The following is a 19073-nucleotide window of genomic DNA, read 5'->3' as shown; positions in this document are numbered from 1 at the left end:
TGAGAAGGCTGACGTGCCCCCCACACCTCGCAGCATCCTTTCCTGTGCATCTTTGTAGCGTCGAGGGTAAAAGGTAGATAGAACCTGTTGAGATCCTGTCTCGTGGGCCTTAGTATATCACCTGTGGTCAGGCATTAAAAGCTTATAAACGGAGCTTGTGAATTTCTGATTTTTGATTTGGCTGGGAAATCACAATTTGCACAGCATGGCCAGTGACAGTCCTAGCTCACCGATGTTGGCCTTCTGTAGTTGGATGTATTAATTGTAAAAAGCTATTTAAAAATACTTAGAAACAGAGAGGAATCTGAATGTTGATGTCTTATTGGTGGAAAATAATGGCCTGAAAAGGATGTAGTGATCCGTGTTTTCCAGAGCTGAAAGTTTTTGGTTAACCATGTATTTCTGCAAGGGCATTCAGAAATTTGAAGTGCCTTGAAATCTACTGATGCGAGAAAAAGGGGCAGAGGAGACAAAGCCTGTTTTTAAGCTAAAAGAACGGTTTGATGTAGGGGGATGATTATGTACTGGTTACCTGCAAGTTAATTTCAGTCCTGCATTTCTAGTAAACACTGACGTAAAACATGTCTCTTGAGCCAATGTTATAGCTAATCAGCTTTTTCTCCAAGAGGCTTTAAAAACACAGTTTTGGCAACAGTAACTAAGACGGTATTTTACAGAAGAACCACCAGTAAATGGAAAGAAAGCTGGTAATCAGTTTTGATTAACGGATCTGCATTCTGTTATTTAAATGTTTACATCCTGATTAGCATGTATGCTGCATTCAAATATGCAATTTTACTTTAGCAAAATTTGAGGCATGGAGAATGGAGATAATCTTTCAGATGCTAAAGGCTGGGAATGTGAGGTAAAAAAAAACGTGCAGGAGATGTGCCCACCTCCCTCAGCCTTGTGAAGTGATACCTACGTAACTGATATTTTCACTTAGTTCTGGGATTATGGGGTTTCTTAATCGGATACGAGTAAAGGAAAAAGTGTGTGTGGGGGGGTTGGTTTTATTTTGTTTGGGATTTTTTTGCAAATTCTACTTAGTCTACAGCAGACTTAAATTAAGTTTTAACTGAAGTATTAAGGCTTTTGTTCATGAATTAAATGTCTCCTGCTCCTCATTTTGTTAAAGACAAAGAAAGCTGAGCATGTACAAAAGTTTGTGAGATTTTTCTGGGTTATTTTAAGAATTGCCAATTTATGATAGCATGTGATCAAACTATCTGCATTCCCATTGTGATATTTGCTTCTTATATGTGTGCAGAATAGTTGCTATTTCTTACGTTGTTCAGAATGTTTGATTTTTTCCATGTAAAAGCACTGATTCTGATAACAGTCGTTAGGTACCAGAATATAGTGGTTTCCTTTGCCGACTCGCTTCTGCTGCAAAGTTGAGACTTCTGGCCAAAAGAGCATGTACATCTTTCTGGGTCACAGATCCTGGCTTTGTGAAAAACTGACTGATTCAACAGAAAGGTTGGCCTGCCACGTAAGCACACCATAAAAAACGAGCATCTGACAGCTCTGTGGCTTAAAGTAGTGGGTCTGACACAGGCATACGGAAAATTCATGCAACGGGGATACTGTATCAAAACAACTTCTCTAGAGAGGCAAAACCGAATCCTTTCCCTCCCTTCCTCCCTCCTTTGGTTTCCTGTGACCCTCTGTTTTTACATTGTTTGCTTCTCACCTTTTGTGGTTTAAATGGTTCCTCTTTAAAAATCGACATCTTTCATGAGGATTGGACAGTTCCTCAAAGAATTTTTAAGTAGGACGAATGAACTTTGGAGGGAAATACTCATGTGGAGGTAACATCAGGAAGGTGGGATGCTTTTGAAAAATCCATGGTTCCTCTTCCGCTTAACGTGACTGTGCTAAAGGAGAGACGATGTACTGCACTTATCTATTGGAAAGAGGATTCCTGCGTAGAGTAATTTGACTTTCTTCCAAAGGAAACTTGATTTTCTTTCTGTGCCCTATGATGACACAAACCTTTTCCCACCTCCACGCAGTGTATTTTCATCGTATTAGTTTTGCTATCTTCTGCAAGGTTTTGGTTTAGTCTTCTACCTGGGCTTGTAGAGCAAAAACTTCTGTTTACACGGAGGGGCCTCTTGTTGTTGAACTGTCAGATGTTTTGAGAACTGTGAAGGGATGGAAGGTAAACATAGGCAAGCAACAAATAAAATAATCTCCTTTTCCTCATAGCAAGCTGGTCTATAACTGATCTCGTGGATTTACTTTGTTTTGCATTTTCATTTTTTTCCTCCCTTCCTCCTTCAAATGTTTTTAAAACCGTCATAAGCAGTACCAAACCCAAGTAATTCACTGTACCCAAACTACTTGGTGCTCTGTGTTTTTACTATTGCATTGGTGTTGGAGTGCCATTCACGCAGCCCGCTTCTTCCTCTCTCTGATAGAAGAAAAATGAAGAAAATAGCTGGAGCTGACATAGGCATTCATCCTGTCATTTTTCTCTGTCCTCCTTGACGTGGTCCAAAATCAAAACAATTCAATAGTAACATTTTTCACCGACTGTCATTGGGGCTTCCATATTATTTATTTTTTTTTGCGCTTCTTCCAACAGACCTTCCAAAATAAGGTGCTGCTGTTGCAACTGTTGCCAAGTCAAGAAGCAGAGGCACCAGAGGATTAAGAGGCAGCTTACCCGGGGTGTGTGGGCACTTACTCTCCACTAACGCTGGAGGAGCTATGGCACCCAAAGCCCTTGCTGGACTAGTTCCCTGGAACGGTCACTGAGGGTCATGCTGGGGAATGAAGCCAGGTCTTTCCTGGCTGCCCCACATCACAGTGGGTCACTGCTGACCCCGTGTTTTCCCTTGCCCAAAATTTCTGAGCTGTGCGGCTCTCTTCGCAGGACTTCCCCCTTCTCCCCTCCCTGGCATGTATTTGTGCCTTAGCGCTATGGGGTGTCGATTAATGAGGTACAGATGTGTTTGTCCAGGGGCCCCATTGCCGTGCGGCGACAGCGGGGCATGATGCCGAACAGCATCGCCCCTTCCAGGAGCTGCCCAGTCTGTGCTTCCCTCTCACGGGTTCCATCTGAGGGCAGCTCTGTGGTGAATGAATTATTGAAATGGAGCGCCTGAAGACACAGTTAGGCTCTCCTTCATCCTGAGAAGTAATTAACAGCAGGATGTCTCGCTGCTGAGAATGAATTCCCCTTCGGTAGTGGCCAAGTCCTCCTCTGCGTCCCTACAACTACCCTGGTGTGTCTTCAGTTCGGCTGGGCTCTTGCAGGGGATATGGCAGATCCGTGCCTGCGGCAAGCCTGTGCAGTGGACCAGGGCTCGTACACTTAATTTCTGAAGCAGTAGCCCGGCAGGTTCAGGGGAGCCTGGCCCCAGTTAGGCACAGGCTGTGGATTTCTGATCTGTCCGCAGCCTCTGCGAAGCAGCTGACTCTGTGCCCGGGGAACCGCACTAGCTTGGGAACCCACCAGACGTGAGTCCCGGGGGTCAGAGCCGCATGGCAGGATAAAGGGAATAGGCTCCTGGAAGGTTGGAAGAGTTATTCTCCATCACTGTTACCATCTCCGTGCCTGGGAGAGCTGAGGAACTTGGCGCGGAGCTGCATGGTGGAAGTCGACGTGGGTTTATCCTTTGTGTGCGCCCGCGTGAGAAAAGTGTGTTCAGTAAACAAATTTTTGAAACGCCTGGTTTGTTCCTTCTGCTTCGTATGTAAATCCCAACGTGGGAACTGCATATGTGCTTACATGGCATCTTAAAGTTGTGTGAGGCTAACGATGCTGCAGCGTGGGTGCGTGAAGCCACGCTGTGGCTTTTTGGGTCATGTCGGTGACCAGGTGTGTGTGAACCATCCAGGAGTCTGCCGAGGGGTGGAGGAGAGCGGCTGTCACTCTCCCGGCACATTAATCCTTTGCTCCCCGGGTGAAACTCTGCCTCATGCACACAGCGCTTAGCTTATTTTGGTGCTCTTATAAGCTGTACTAAATAATCATTGTAACAACAACACGGACTTATAAGTAAAAAATCCACTGGAAAAAAGCTGATTTTTTTTTTTTTTTTCCCCGGAGGCAAATCCAATCGCCCCACCTGTTTTCTCTCTCTCTTCGGAAACCGGAGCTCAGGGATTGCTACAGGAGCGCTCTTCCAAGTCACGGCGGTTGCTTCATCCCCTTCCTAATAACTGTGCTCCTGTGGTGGTGAGGAAGTACAGCGATGGTCCCAAGTTCAGTCTATACAAAATCCTCCATACAGTCCAAAAAAAAAAAAAAGTGTTAGTTTGCAGTTAAGTGGATAAATATATTCTCCAAGGAAACCTTTGTCCATTCCGGTCTGTAACTGACACTAATGTTGGAGCGTGCAGCTGAGAGGAAGAGGAGGGTAAATATTCCGGCTGAGTTGTCCTTCCTTCTTCCTGCTTTTCCCTTTCCATTCACACTTAATGCCCATGGAAATATATTTTTTTATAGGTTATTTTATTTGCCTTTCTCCCCCCCCCCCCCCCCCCCCCCCAAAAAAAAAATTGTGTGCAGATTATATACAGAGTATCTTACCTTAAAAACTAGATTAAGAGAAGGTATTTGTGCAACTAAGGCAAGAACTGGGAATTAGAAGAGCAGATTTTTGGCTTTTCATTCAATATTGATTCATTTTATGTGTACTTCTGTCCTGTATTGAGCTGAGGCTTTTGCTTTGCAGAAAGAGAGAAGCATGTACTCATGTCAAGAGCATAATTCCCAGTTATTTTCAGCAGGTGCTTAAACACATTTGTAAATTCCAGCTTATAGCTGAGCAATTCACCCTCTACCCCCTGTATGTAAATTCATAGCGGAGGACACAATGAGGGGTTTGAGTGTATAAATGATACCCTTTTTTTTTTTTTCAGTGTGGAATTCCCATTGAGAGGCCAGGCCTAAAAATACCAAACGTTTCCACAAACAACTCCTGTGCTCTGCGTGTTGAGTAATACAGCTACAGCCAAGGAGAGAGCTTCTGCTGACGGTTTCCCAAATGAATGCAGGAGTCCGAGCTGAGCCAGTTTATATATAGTTTTTATTATTGGTCATAAGCTCTTACCAGAAGTCCAGATGTGCTTGAATCGTGCAGGAGATTAATGGCACGAAATGACTGTGGCTGCAGAATGAAGGTTTCTTTTGTGTAGCATAGACGATATGGTAATTTCCAGTTAATGACTTCAAAATATTTTACAGAATGCAAATGAGCAAGTTAAGGCATGTAAACAAAAGTTGTCAGACTTCTTTTCAAGGTAAGCGTATGAATTAGGTGCCATTGAAGTATGTGACTTGATTTAAAGAAATAATTTTGTATCAGTGCTGTCCTTTGCCAATGAGTATTTCAGTAAATAAACATTAAAAAAAAACCCAACCTCAAAACATTCTCAGTAGATATAAGGGAAATTCAAAAGGGAAAAGCCAAAGGGAGTAGAGGAACTTTACAGGGCAAGCAACAATTTTGCTAAAATACTTGAAAATCTTGTGGAAGGGAACCTGGAGTGCTTAATTTTAGGAATGTTTCAACATAACTGAAATTTGAGTGGCTGCTAATTTGAAATATGAAGTTCAGTGTGAACATTAGTAAGCTTATGAGTTCAGGTATTTCTCAGTGCTCATATCCAGTAGCCATATAGGCATGTTTGTGCGGCATCAAAAACCTTAATTTTTCTTTTTCTTGCTGCTGCCATACTGTACTTTCTTGGGAAGAATCCTGGTCCAGTGATTGTGGAGTTTCATGTCAAAGTATGCCCTCTCCGAATTAAATCCCTGCAGCAGCAGGCAAGTGGCATAGGGAATGTGTTTGTCACAGCCGCCTCCACCAGCTACAAGTTTTGTTGTTGCTCAGCATGGTAGGGGCAGGTCCTTTCACTCACTGGGACAATTTACTCGTTTGTTCGGCAAAGAAACTGATTAAAGCGATGCTGTCACTGGACTGGTTTCACCAATGTCTTAATATCAGAATGGTTTCGAGTACCAATATATGATTGGAAGCAGCATGGGAGAGCTCAGTAGCCTTTGCGGAGTTTTTAATCTCAAGTTTTGACACAGTTGAGACCACCCCTGAAAGTGCCTGAGCGACCCTTGCAGACCCGTCAGCGCTGTGCCCGTTGGCACTCGAGTCAGTAACTGTGGCTTCGAGTCCACTCAGGTCTGATATTTCCACTGTAATAAATCCAATTTAAAACCAGCATCAGGCACTGCTTACCCCAGCAGCTGTTGTAGCCCAACACGTGCCCATGAGTAGCCGTATTTTTCACTCTGTGTATTTACAGTCTAAGCTGGAAATAATGCTTCAACTCTTTCTAAGCTTATTTCCAGCTACTATTTGGTGGCGTATTTAGCTTATTGTCATAGGCTGGGATGGGCTGCATGTTTCTTCTGTGTTGTGAAAACATTGCGACTTTTTGCTCACCTCAACTTCTGTAGAAATCCACTTCCTATAAAAGGGTGGCGTTTGCACCAAATTCTCTGCTTCCTTTGGAAACACAGAAAAAGGAAAACGTTTTTCCTGTTAGTGACTGGTCTAATTTGTATTTCTGCTTGCATCAGAACGTATTCCAAACTTAGAGAGGGGTTTGTTTCGGGGTCCTGTTAACCTGAGAACTCCTGGGTTTTTAGTTTTTTGTTGTTGTTGTTGTTGCTGGCAGTAGAATTACATTCACTGTTTCTCCTATTTTGAATCCAATTTCTAAACATTATGGGAACTGTAATGTAATCGTCTCCATGAAATGTCAGGTTGCCATTTATAAGAGACACTTTTGGGGTTTTTTTGGGTTGTGTGCTAAACCAATGGCTCATCTAGGCTGGGGATGAGTGGAGCTGTTGAGCCAGAGGCACTGGTGGCATTGTTGGGGATGGTCAAGTACCTTTTAGCCTTCGATCATTGTGGTAGTTAGTATTGTTCTCTTTAATCCTGATAAAACTTACTGAAAATAGTCAGATGTATGTGCATACTAACATTATATTTTTTCTAAAGGTAATAAAGATGCTGATAGACATGTCTTTGTTCCTAAGGCAAGCATAGTATTGATACAGCAGTGTTGGCTCTTGGGACGTCAGAACCAAGTCTGCTTTATGTTATTTCTGTATGCATACCTATCCTTCTAGGCTTGTAATATTCTCTGGAATTCCCACAGTTTTCTGCGAACAGCTTTATTATTAGATGTGTGCTTTCTGAAGTCTCCACCTAGGTTACCTTCAATATCATGATGATATTGAGGTTGCACCTAGCAGCCAGACAGCCCAGGTCGTGTGTATGTGGGGAAAAGGAGAGGCAGACGGCGAACAGGGGTGGAACAAGGGGTTATGGAGGATTCAAGACTGTATAATTTACTTACCTGTATGGGAAATGTCCACATCTAGTTACAAATGAAACCTCCTTAGATCTTTCCCCAAACTTGATTTTTTGTATTTGCCTGAAATAAAGATAGTGGAGAGAGAGATATGACACTGCCAGAGACTGTGGAGCGGATTCTCATAGGAGTATAGATTATGCTGCTCCGGAGAAGATTATTTCTTAAATTATTGCTGCGCTTGAAGAGCAGCTCTGAAAATATGTAGAAGAAGAGGTAAGAACGAGGATAAACAGTTGATGCAAAAAACACCCAACAAAATTGGATCCAGATGGTGGAAGTGGGATCTACGTTTTTGAACTGTGGAAGGGCTCTCCCATGTTTAATCCCTGTTTCCCATTATATTTTCAGCACAATGTGAGGAACTCTATGGTACATATAGGTATTGGAACCGAAGAGTAAGAAAGTACTAATGAGTCTGTTGTTGGCGTGTTGTGCTTTCTTTAAATTACAGCATCGTCGCTGTGCTGTGCTGCCACAAAGGACAGAATATATCCTTTGTCCCTGCTCGACGTTAGCGGAACCGAGCATGATGCATGCAGTTGGCAAAGACTTCGGCAACAGAGTCCCCATTCATTGCTGCAGAGTAGTTTGTTTTAGCTGTGTTACAAAAGCCGTTTGTGGTACAACTCAGGACATTGCACAGAATAATATTGGGCATGGATATCCATCTGTTGTACTAGATATTGAGAAGGGGAAAAAGATACCCTATTGCAGTTGGTTGCTGGGATAGGCCTTCAAAATCCAGCTGAATTGAAGCGTTACAACCCATTCCCTTAGCGACATCATATGGCAAGTGCTAGAAGCGGTAATGAGCAGCTGCCATAGATGTCCTACTTGCACAGAAATACTCCGTTTTGCCCTTTATGAACCTAAAGCCAACTTAGGTCTTTTGTGCATTATACACAGACTGGGCTGGTAAGAGGAAGCTTTTTCCGAAAATACTGCATGAGTTACCAACCTCGTAGTGTAACGGTGATGTTTTAGTGGGGCCGTAGGAACTATAAAGCAGGTAAAGATTGTTGTCATTAAGCTCTGAGAAGTTCCTGCCATTAGGTATTGTGTTTCCTGAAAGAGCATCCACCTGCCTTTTGTAGTTAACATTCTGCCCAAGAGTATGCAAAATATTATAAAGTAGAATGGTTTTTTGTTTGTAATGGAAAGAAAGAAAAGGAGCACCTGAAATACATCAGAAGTTGGTGACACTGAAAATATTGCCTTGCCACCCTGGCTGTTGTGTGACAAAGCAGCAGAATGCTGTATAAAACTCTCTTCAGTTAAAGTGATGGGTCTCTGTGTTTTGTTTTGGGAGGACTTTTAAAAAAAAAAATTAAATAAGTGAAAGCAGGCATTTCCCAGAGCGGTGGATTGCCTTTGCCTTTGTTTTGTCTGCCCTTTGCCAGGGAGGCACTGGATGTTGCCTGCTTGGCAAAAAACATCTTGCTTGTTCTTGGCATTTGATACCACTACTCCTCAGTGTGACCTTGCAAAGTGATTAGAGATGGTGGAGAAACTTCAAGCAACAACTAGTTTTCATCAGCCAGGTGGCAGGTTAAGTTCTTGATTAGCGAGTTAGCACAAACAAAAAATGTAAAGTGTGACAACAAAGTACAGGCTCAGAGGCTGTTGTCAGATACTCTGTTCAACCTGTTTCTCTGGGAACTTGTCCAAGGTGTTCTATAGCTTCAGAAATCTGAGGATCCAGCTCTGCGTCAGTGCTCTTTGCCTTAAGAGTGCTCCTTTTCGAATGGGGAGCCTGTTCCTAGAGTAACAGGAGGAAAATTTCAGATCATGTTTCTGTTGAGTTTTTTTTTTTTTTTTTTTGAAGCTCCTTTTTTCTGTGTTCTTGTCTTTAATTATGTGGCAACCAAGATGCTGGTCGTCATATATTCTTTAAGCTTTTCTGGGAACAAATCTTGCTGATGAGAAGCCTTAAAATTCCTGTATTTTATCTCTTAATAATCCAGTTACATCATGTACTAGAAGAGTTTTATTGAATCATGTAGCACTTTGTCTTCTAGAGCAATAACACTTTATTGCGATTATGTATGGCATTAACATGCACTGTTAGTTTTAGTTAGAGACCAAACCTGACATATTAAATCGATGACAGACTTGGCCTTGGGGGGTGATATTTCTAAATTGTCTTCAACTACTAGCCTGTTCTACAGTTAGTCACTTTTGGGGGCTCCGGCCATCATAGTGGTGAATTACTGAAAACAATTTGAGAGTCTGTTGCAACTACGGGTTTTGGTATTCGTAAAAATATATGGGTGGGAAGTGCTGATAAAAATGCTGAGTCATTTTTCATGGTTTTGGGGGCTTCTTTCAATTGGCTGTGAAATCGAAAATACCCAGCTGAATCAGTTTATGAGAAGGCAGTGTTCATTCCATATACGTAAAACCAAGTCTTCTGTAGTTAGGCCATGCAAAAAAGAAAATGGGTACTTTTTTGCATTTGAAAACTAATTTGAATTTAAAGGAGGTATAAATGTAAAGTGCAGAGAATGTTCCAGCTCTGTGGACATACTTATTCTGGGACAAAAAAAAAAGTGCTCTGTGTCTGTTCAGCTTTACCCGTTTTTAAAATAAGAATAGCTACTAGCTGTGCATAGCTAGGCTTTGAGTGTATGAAATTTCTGCGTGTCTTATTTGAGTTCCTAAGGAGGCATTACCCAAGTATTATTTAAGTATCGGATTTCAGGCTGAGTGTTTTCAGTCTGCTTGTTTTGCAAGCACCTAAAATTACTGTAACTGAGAGAAAGGAAAAAAGTGTAGTTTGTGCTTTTGATAACAATATGTATGTAATCAACACCTCCTGGTTAATGAATTAGTTGGCTGTTTCTTTCATGCGGCAATAGGAGGGAAAACTGCTGGGATAATCAGCAAGTATTGGCAGAGGGATTCAGCAACGTATATATCAGTTAATATTTCCTTTAAATAGTTTTCAAGTAGGCTACATGAAAATTTTGAATATGTCCCCCTATGTGTCTAACTATTTTCCGGAAGCTGAGGCAAATTAAATATTATAAACCGTACAGTATTTAATTACTTTCTTAAACCTCAAGGAAGCATACTGAATGGTTTTATTTCCCTTTTACAATGCAATCACGATCCGCATAATAAATTCTTGCTTTTGATTTCAAAAAATTGAACGTTTGAAGGCTTTTTTTTTTCCCCAAAGAGTTCTTCTGTAATGTCAGTATAAATATCTCTTTCTTATTAAATGGTGATAAGAATATGTTTTTCCTACAGATATCTGTTGTGATTGCAACATAGCGAGTACTTTGGGGCCAACCATGCGTGCAGAAGTCCTATTACAATTTAGAGTTCATCGCTTAGAGGCCATACAGAATTCAAGTATCGAGGTAGATGCATCAGCGGAGAATAAATTTATCTTTGGTGATGGCTACTAAACCTGTGCCCTCAATCAACAGTGTTACGTGCCGGTGCCCAGACTTGTCTTTAAACATTGTCTCTTACCAACTGGACTGAAAAATGACCCAAAGCGGGCATGGGGCCGTTCCCTGAGCATCAAAGAGAGAACAGTGCATGGCTGGCCACCAGGTGATGATGGCCACCTCTTCCGCACGGCAAGAGGTGGAGCAGTTTTGAGGGGAAAAGCAGCATACCAAAGGTTAGGGTTCAGGTGAGGTTGCGCTGCTGGCCTGGGTCCCGTGCTTGGCTCCACAGCCCCACCGCGTTCTTCAGTGCAGGTCTGCTTGCGCATAAGACCTTATTTTCACTCGTGCTCCCCGATGCAGAAGGAAGCAGCTCACAGGGGATGTTTGGTGTGAGCTTCCTCTTGTTATCCACATTTAAATACGTACGCCTGCTGATGGCAGGAGTTTTGGGGGGCTTTTCTGTTTGGTTTGGGGTTTGTGTGTTCCCCTCGCCCTGAACCAACAGTATATTTTTGTTTAAAAAAGCGCACTGTAAGCTTACATTGTGATTTTTTTCATCTTGGCTATAAGAAAACCAAAAAGAAAGCCAACAAGCCAGCCAGCTACCTTGGAGTGGGTGTGTTTTTCCCCGCTTAGGAGGCCTCATGGCTAGCACGACGTCTTTTATCAAATATCCGGTAAAAATAAGTTTCTGGAAGCACTCAGAACTGTGGAGATGTGTTTTGCAAACATCATTTTCTAGTACAATAATGCTACAGCTAGAGGAAACGATGCTATGTATTTTGTATTTAATGTAAGGATGGTTTAAGCTACAAATAACTGTAGAAGTTGGGGTCACCAATAGAAAAAAACAAAACAAAACAAAACACACAAACTACTTAAAATTTTGAGTCTGACGGTGTTCATGCTCTTCTCATGTCTGAAGGCTGCCAAATTCTAGATGCCGTCTTTCCTGGGAATTAACCGATGCTCTCTGGCATGATTTTTACTTCCCCTTATGTCTATATTTGAAAAAGCATATGTGTAGTCCCTAAATGAATGTAGCGGTTAACAAGCTATGGATTACAACCCACAAAACATATTTGCGAAAGTAAGTTTCATAATGCCTAATGGAAAACAAATACCAGAGCTACTAAAACAGGAATATTGCTATACATGTATATATTTCATGTATGAGAAAAGCTGAAGGAAAAAATCCCCTTCTGAGCTTTTCTTGAGCACGCTTCTTCCTGTTGGATTTAAGTTACTGGAACTCTGGGGACAGAACTTGGTTCTCTGGCACATGTTTATGTTTTCCCTGGTAGGGCAGGACACCGCTATATGGCAGGAACAGCTAAGTTGCTGTCCTTACAGGAGCAGTAGTTTCATCCTTCATAGTTACATCCTGAGGAAGTAAAGCCAATAGCATCCCCCTAAAGCAGGACAGTTAAGTCATTCTGTAGTCAGCAGCGTTGCTGTTGTTCCTAAAATAAAAGAGGCCGTGCAGAGTTTTCCAGCCCTCTACGATGTGCGTTGCGCACAAGCAACGGGATGTGATTGATGCTCGAGCAGCTCGGTGAAGGACTGCGGCGTTAGGAGAACAACCCTGCCTTACAACTACTGAGTCACCCCCAGCCGATGGATGGTCATGGGGGACCGGTGGGGAGCGGACCCCGGCTGGGAAGGAGCGTGCTGGGATAGAGCAAATTTTTCCCTGTCCTTCACCATCAAATTGCCGTAGGTGGGTGCAGCCCTTGCTGCACAGCTTGGGTAGCACTGAATTTGGGAGCTAATTCAGCTAGTAACTGCTAGCTTGAACACAGCACAAAATTAGAGGTTTGATTACAAAACACGAATGCTTAGTAGGGTTCTTAAGCCTTGAGCCAGAGCTCCCTGAAGTTGGCTTAAACTGTCGGATTTTTTTTTTTTTAAATTCAAAAGGAACTTGAAATGTGTTTACTTGCCTTCCTTCATCTGGTACTTTCACATTCGCTTCTTCCACATGACTGCACTGCTGTGAAGGTTAGGAATCTAAGAAGAAAAACTGAGATTTCTGTAACCTTTTGCTTCCTCTATCAAATCCCTTAATATGAAACACTGCCAAGGTTTATGATTTAATTAAATACTTACTAACACCTTTTATAACTGGCTCATGCTCTAAGTAGAAGAAGAAACTCAGTTGTCACGTGTTGTGTGACCAAGCACACTGGCTCGTGTCTTCAAAAACAGCATTTAAAGTCTGTTTTTTTCAAATTAACTTTTAGATGCCTGCACAGATACACTTAGTTCTGGTAAGATCAGTGGAAATTGTTAGCTGGGCAGCACTTATGAGTCGGACTGCACCTTTGCTTTGTTTTGGTTTTTTTGGGTTTTTTTTCCCCCTGTAATTTTGGTCATTAGTTTCTCAATAGTTTGTTGATACTAGTACTTTGTATTTAGGAAACTGGAGGTAATTTCCATATGAGCTGCCTGGTTTTGGTAGAGCAGCTGTTGCAGAATGTCCACCCTTCTGCCAGGGTTCAGCCCATGACGTTCTCTATTTTGTGTTTAAGAAAATAGCTTTGTACGTGCATGCGTATCTAAATATATTAATTTTTTTATTATTATTCCCCTAAGAATATTTGTTACTTACTGCTGTGGGAACTTCCCGTGGTTTTCTGATAACCTTTACACAGACCAGGAAGAAGTGGCCTTTCTCATTTCAAAAAGAGTTGAGGCATGGCTGCGAGGTACTTTCCAAATGAGTTGCAGCGTGACATCTGGCACAGCTAGCCCACACGAGCCTCACTCAGCCCAGCTGTTGTTACCCTGCCCAGTATGTCCCATGAAGCCAGAGGCCGTATCAGCCATGCACTTGCATAAGGTTTGGGTACTCCAGAGAAAATGAGGATTGCTGGGACCAGCGTAAGTATGACCGCAGCTTAACTTTCTGTTTGTTTTCCCTGGAGTTTGGAGCGTATGTGCCTGTGTGGGATACATATACGTACAGAAATTTTCCATCCAACAAAGCATTATTGCAACAATCCTAATGCACCTGCATGGAACAACAAAAGGAAATAATCTTTTCAGTTCGGGCACCCTTGGTCCTGGCTCTACAACAAAAAACTGCGTGTCTGCCCAGTAGTGGCTTCTGATAAATGGTGTGTCAAAAGCTGCTGTAGTTAAGCTCAGCAGTTGCTTTGCATGAGATATGACTCCAAAACAAGTCGCTGAAACTTAGTTAGGTGTTTACTGTGGAGTATGTTAGTAATGGCATTGCTGAGGTGTTCTGCTCTGCCTGAATTGTTTTCTCAGAGCGCTTCCGTTCTTAAAACACTGCCACTTTCTGTGTTGCCAGTAAAGGGAAAAACCAAAGGACCATGTGTGTGTGGTGGCCGAGATCTTCACCAGAACTTCAGTCCTGTTAATTTTCACCAAAAAAAAATTTAGAACGGTTTTAACGGGATCATTGACATTTGCCTGGCTTGGAGAGCCTGCTTCAGCCCTGGACTCCTTGCAAGCCGTGCGGTGGAAGTCAGGAGGAGTGTCTCAGGGGGCTCCAGCCTTTAGGATGCAATGGGTCACACACAATGGTGAGCATAAACCAGGCAGGCTGTAGGCATCCAGGTCATGTCAGGGTCCCTCCAACCCCGACAGCAGTGCAGACACAGGAGAACACAAAATGTTTTTGAAGCCTCCTGTGCTGTTCTCCGACAAGTTGATTGGTGTAAGAATCACAGTAATTTTTCACATCCTTGCCACAGGGTGATGGCATCTGTAACATTTCCATGGGTGCTTCTGTGTTACCCACAAGACTAAGCCTAAATTGTGTACCTCTCTGCATCTTCAGTCAGTCCTTCAGGCTTTCTTCTTTTTTCCCACCCTCCGTATGTGAAATATTCCTTGATTTAGTCAACCTTGATTTGAGAGCAAAATCTGATGTTGCCCTCGGTAATGCCCCCTTAGTCTGTACTGTTACTGCTGATGGATCAGTGAAGGTTGGAGACCTTTGCTTTTAAGTGTTCACAGGAGGAGGATACCAGGTGTGTCCCCATTTTACTGGAGTTCAATGTGCTTGTTCCACTGCTTTTCTTCCACTGCCTTCTACCCTGTGACATGGTGTAGAGAAATTAAGAGTGCCAGTGGAGAAGAGCGGCTAGTGAAGAACAGAAAAGGTTAGAAGGAGGAAAGGGAGAGGAGGAGGAGAAGAAGGGGGAAAACAACAGATAAAAAAACCACCCTGGAAACTTGAAAGAAAGTTGTGGGAGAACAGGGGAAAAAAATCACTTCTTTAGATTGAACCCCAACTTGTATCTGTAGCTAAATCACAGTGAGGTGGGAGATGTAACTTGTTTGTTTGGACAGCTGGTGGGTGGTCAATGCTTATAATGAACTGAGAGAGATCCCTGTTTTTCAAGGGACGGTGTAAATAAGTAAAACATATTTTACCCCAAACTACTAGTAAACTGTGTAGACAAAACACACATAGGAGAGGGAGAAGCCATGTACTTTATTTAGAAGCAGGGTGCAAGGAAGTTGATGTCCTCAAATAATACGCATCACGTGCTGGTACAGTATATAGAAGTGAAAGGTGGTGTTCCAGCAGATTTTTGCCCTTTCCTATTTGTAGACCACTGAACATCTGACTGCAAACCCCTGCTTTTTTTTTCTCTGTAGCTGATTGCATGGACTTTGGTGGGTTTTGTGCAGTTCAGGTGACTTGCGGTACTCTACACGGCTACGTCATCTTTTATCATTCTGCCTTAGACTTGCTGTTGAGGGCAGGCTGTACCTGACCTTTGCCCAGGATTACCAGGGACAGCACGACCAAAGCCTCTCTTCCTTCTGTTTTAAAATAAAGGGACTGCTCCTCTCATAGGCCTCAGTGGGCGCTTGGTGCTGGGAAGGAGGTGAGGTGGTTTGCCTGCATGCAGAATCACAGGGCTGAACTGGGTCCCCAAAAAAATGATCTAACCCACTTACCCTACAACAGGGTTGGCAAAGCTGTGGTCGTTTCTGACAGCAACTAGCATCTTCATATATAGATATATGTTCTCATCCTACTAAAAAGATACAATATATATCATATATACATGAATATATATATGTGTATACATATAGATAATATATATGATATATATTATCTATATGTATACACATATATATATCATATATATCATATATATTCTATTCAAGTGCTTTTCTTTCTCTCAGAAAGCTTTTCTCAGTGCCTTGCTAAAGTCTTTCTTCTTGTAATTTAGAAAATAAGTTCCTTTCCTCTTTGCATCGTCCTTCTGAACAATTGAAGACTGTCACCTTGTCTCCCTTCAGTTTCCTTTTGTTTAGATTAGGTACGTAATCCATCCTTTTTCTACTCTTCTCTGAATATCTTCTGACTTGTCCATATGTTTGGTGGCGTGCAGCAGTGAAACTTGACCAAAACACTCCTGCTGACATCCCCGTAGAGGTGAGTACAGCAGAAGGCTTTCCTCTGGAACTCTGTTGCTGTCTGTCTGCTCCAGCACAATGTTTGCTTTTTTGCAAGAGCGCGATACTTATGATGCATGTCTAGCTTATTGTACGCCGTAACCTCTAGCTCTCTTCCACAGACTCCTGCTTAGCTGGGAGAGCGCAAGTTAGGCGGTCGGTGAAAGATGGAAAATCGGTTGTGAGGCTGGGATGGGATAATGAAATAGAAGAAGGGATAACAGTTACTGAGAGGAAAACTACTAGACTAAAGAAACTGTAAAAATATTTCTCTGGGGGGAAAAATAAGAAAAAGACAAAACTTGGAATGTTTTTTTCCACAGTGACTAAATCTGGCGCCAAACAGATTTTGGCAATAAATGTATTGAAGCTTAGTTTGGGTGTCAAGGTTATAACCTGACTGAGGTTAGGAGATAGCCAAATTAATCTGGTTTTCTTGTATAAACAAGACAGTATTATTACTAATGCAAACATTTGCTTGCTTGCATTGGTGCATGCTGAAATCTGTCACTTTGCAGCCCAAATTGTTTTTCTGTGTGACCTTTTCATAATCTTTGTGCAAAAAATCTCAGTTGAAGTGATTTGGTATAAAGCGTTAGATAAATTCAGTTGGTTTTGTTTGTATGTATTTTCTTGTACCAAGAGTAATTTTGTAACTTTCAAGAAGTGGTACTTTAAACTTTTCTGTAGTCTTTTTATGCCGCATTTTGAATGTCAAGGTTACTTGTGTGGTGGCCAGGGTGGGTACCTATGCAGAACAACTTCTGTGATGCTTTTGGTTATTTAGGATGTGCCACACATGCACAGCAAGTTTTTCCTTTCTGAAAAGAGGGGAAATCCTCACTCATTGAAAGAATTTGTCTTCCAGATTGGACAAAAAACTGTGGGTCTTTGTAGTGGGCTAAAATCCTGCAAAATTTCACCACTGTGTTTTTCCAGTAATCCCAAGATTGTTTGTTCAGCTGCTTTTATTCAGTGTAGCACTTAATGTGAGTATTTGAATAAAAAGAGAGGTGGTCAAAGCATGGAACTTTTTGGCTTTCAAGTTCTTTGACATGTACTTGCTGTTTCAAACTCCTTTCCGTGCTCATGTTGTTAATTTTGCGTACGTGTAAAGGAGTGTGCTGTGTGCATGAGCGCTCCCAGGAGGGATGTCAGCAATTTGTGCTCCTGAGTCAGCAGAAGTTGCTGGAAAAGGGACAGAAGTGTAGTAACTACTGCGGCGAATGCCGCGGTTTGCGTTGTGTCGTCTGATCCCAATTATGGGTCTTAAGCCCCTACTGACAGCTGCAATCCCCTTGTTTATGAATCTGTTCCTAAATGCTTTCTTTCAGAGAGTCCCACAGCTATGACTGCACCCTGGTTCGTTTCATGATTTCCTCGTTAGCCTGAAGGGAACTCTCTTAAAAACTGCTACCCCTGTGCCACTTCCGTCGTCAGCGTGAAAGGGAATGGTTTAACAGAGCTGTGCGAGGACCCAGGGACTGGGATGGATTTGGGAGCAGGAGGAAAGGGCACTCCTCCCACCATACCCAGTGCGGAAGGAAAGGTGGAGGCTGAGGCTGACTTGTTCGCTAATTGACTCCTGCCTTTATGATGGGGGAAAAATGAATTTTTCTGTTGGCTGGAAATGTGCCGTCAAATACAGGCTGTATAAGTTTGTAATACCTGACCCAGCTGTTACTGAATTGGCCAAGGACTGGGCTGAAGTCATACAGGCATCTGGGAGCTTTATTTCTCCTTTGGTCTTTCACTTTGGGCTATTTCAACCCAAAACTTCAAAAATAGAATAGAAATAGCTTAACATATTTTTTTCCACTTATGCTATGGTCTGGGTTAGGGGGTTGTTTACTTTTTTTTTTTAAGAAACAACCAGCTGAATCCACAAAGTATTACATTTAGTAACCCTGTGATGCTTCTATCCTTGAGCAAGCGTACGTCTATGAAGGGACAATCAACTGTAGAATTGACCTGTGCTTCGTCGTGCAAGACCTGCACATGGGTGGCTACCTTACTTGTTCAGTGTCTCCTGTGATCGCTGCTAAAATTTGAGTTGCACAGTGTGCAGAAATGCTGAGTAACTGCTGCTTCCCTTTTATTTTGTTTTAAATAATTCAAAAAGATGCTCATACAAAGCTGTGGGCGCCCTGCTGCATAATTGATACAACAACAAAACCACAGCAGTATTAAAATAATTAGTCAAAAAGGAGCTCTGCCTGTCTGCTGCCGACAGAGGAGATTCCGTCCTACCTTTTTTATCACTCTGGAAATGTAGATTCAGGTCTCTCCACAAACGATTTAAAATAGGTAGTTTTTGCTGAAGTCCCTTTGTTGAAATTTAAGGAGAGGTGAAAAGAGCAGGAGCAAAGAGGTGACATGCCCCCAGAGAGCTCGAAGGTGACCGCTCCAAAAGGACCGGTGGATGCCAGGGGAAATCAAGTCTCTGCTCTCAGGAAGACGGGATCTGTATCCATCGTTTTTAATAAAGGTACAGAAGGACCTGAGCTGGGGGTGCAGTGGGGTGCGAGTTACACAGCCACCATCTTTTCCTGAATTGTTCGCAGAACCCAACGTGAGCTCCCGATTGCGACTGAATTGTGAAGTTTTTTTGCATTTGTACACTATAAAGACTTTTGATACAGAAGTTGGAAGTTAACAATGATTCCTTTGTGTAGCAGTCCCTTTTGAAGTAGAGAGCCCTGTATCTACAAGAAAACATTATGCAGAGGGATAAATTCTGCTTTTAAGTCTGTATTTTATATATAAATGCCTTATCTTTTTAGCACAATATATGTTAACATGAAGATTTACATATGAAAAGGAAATAGAATTTTAAACTATTTAGTTGAATATGTAAGTATCCCT

The sequence above is a fragment of the Charadrius vociferus genome, unplaced genomic scaffold, assembly GCF_000708025.1.
Source record: "Charadrius vociferus isolate BGI_N301 unplaced genomic scaffold, ASM70802v2 scaffold444, whole genome shotgun sequence".
Classification (NCBI taxonomy): domain Eukaryota; kingdom Metazoa; phylum Chordata; class Aves; order Charadriiformes; family Charadriidae; genus Charadrius; species Charadrius vociferus.
The sequence above is the reverse complement of the archived record's forward strand: the minus strand, read 5'-3'. Positions refer to the sequence as shown.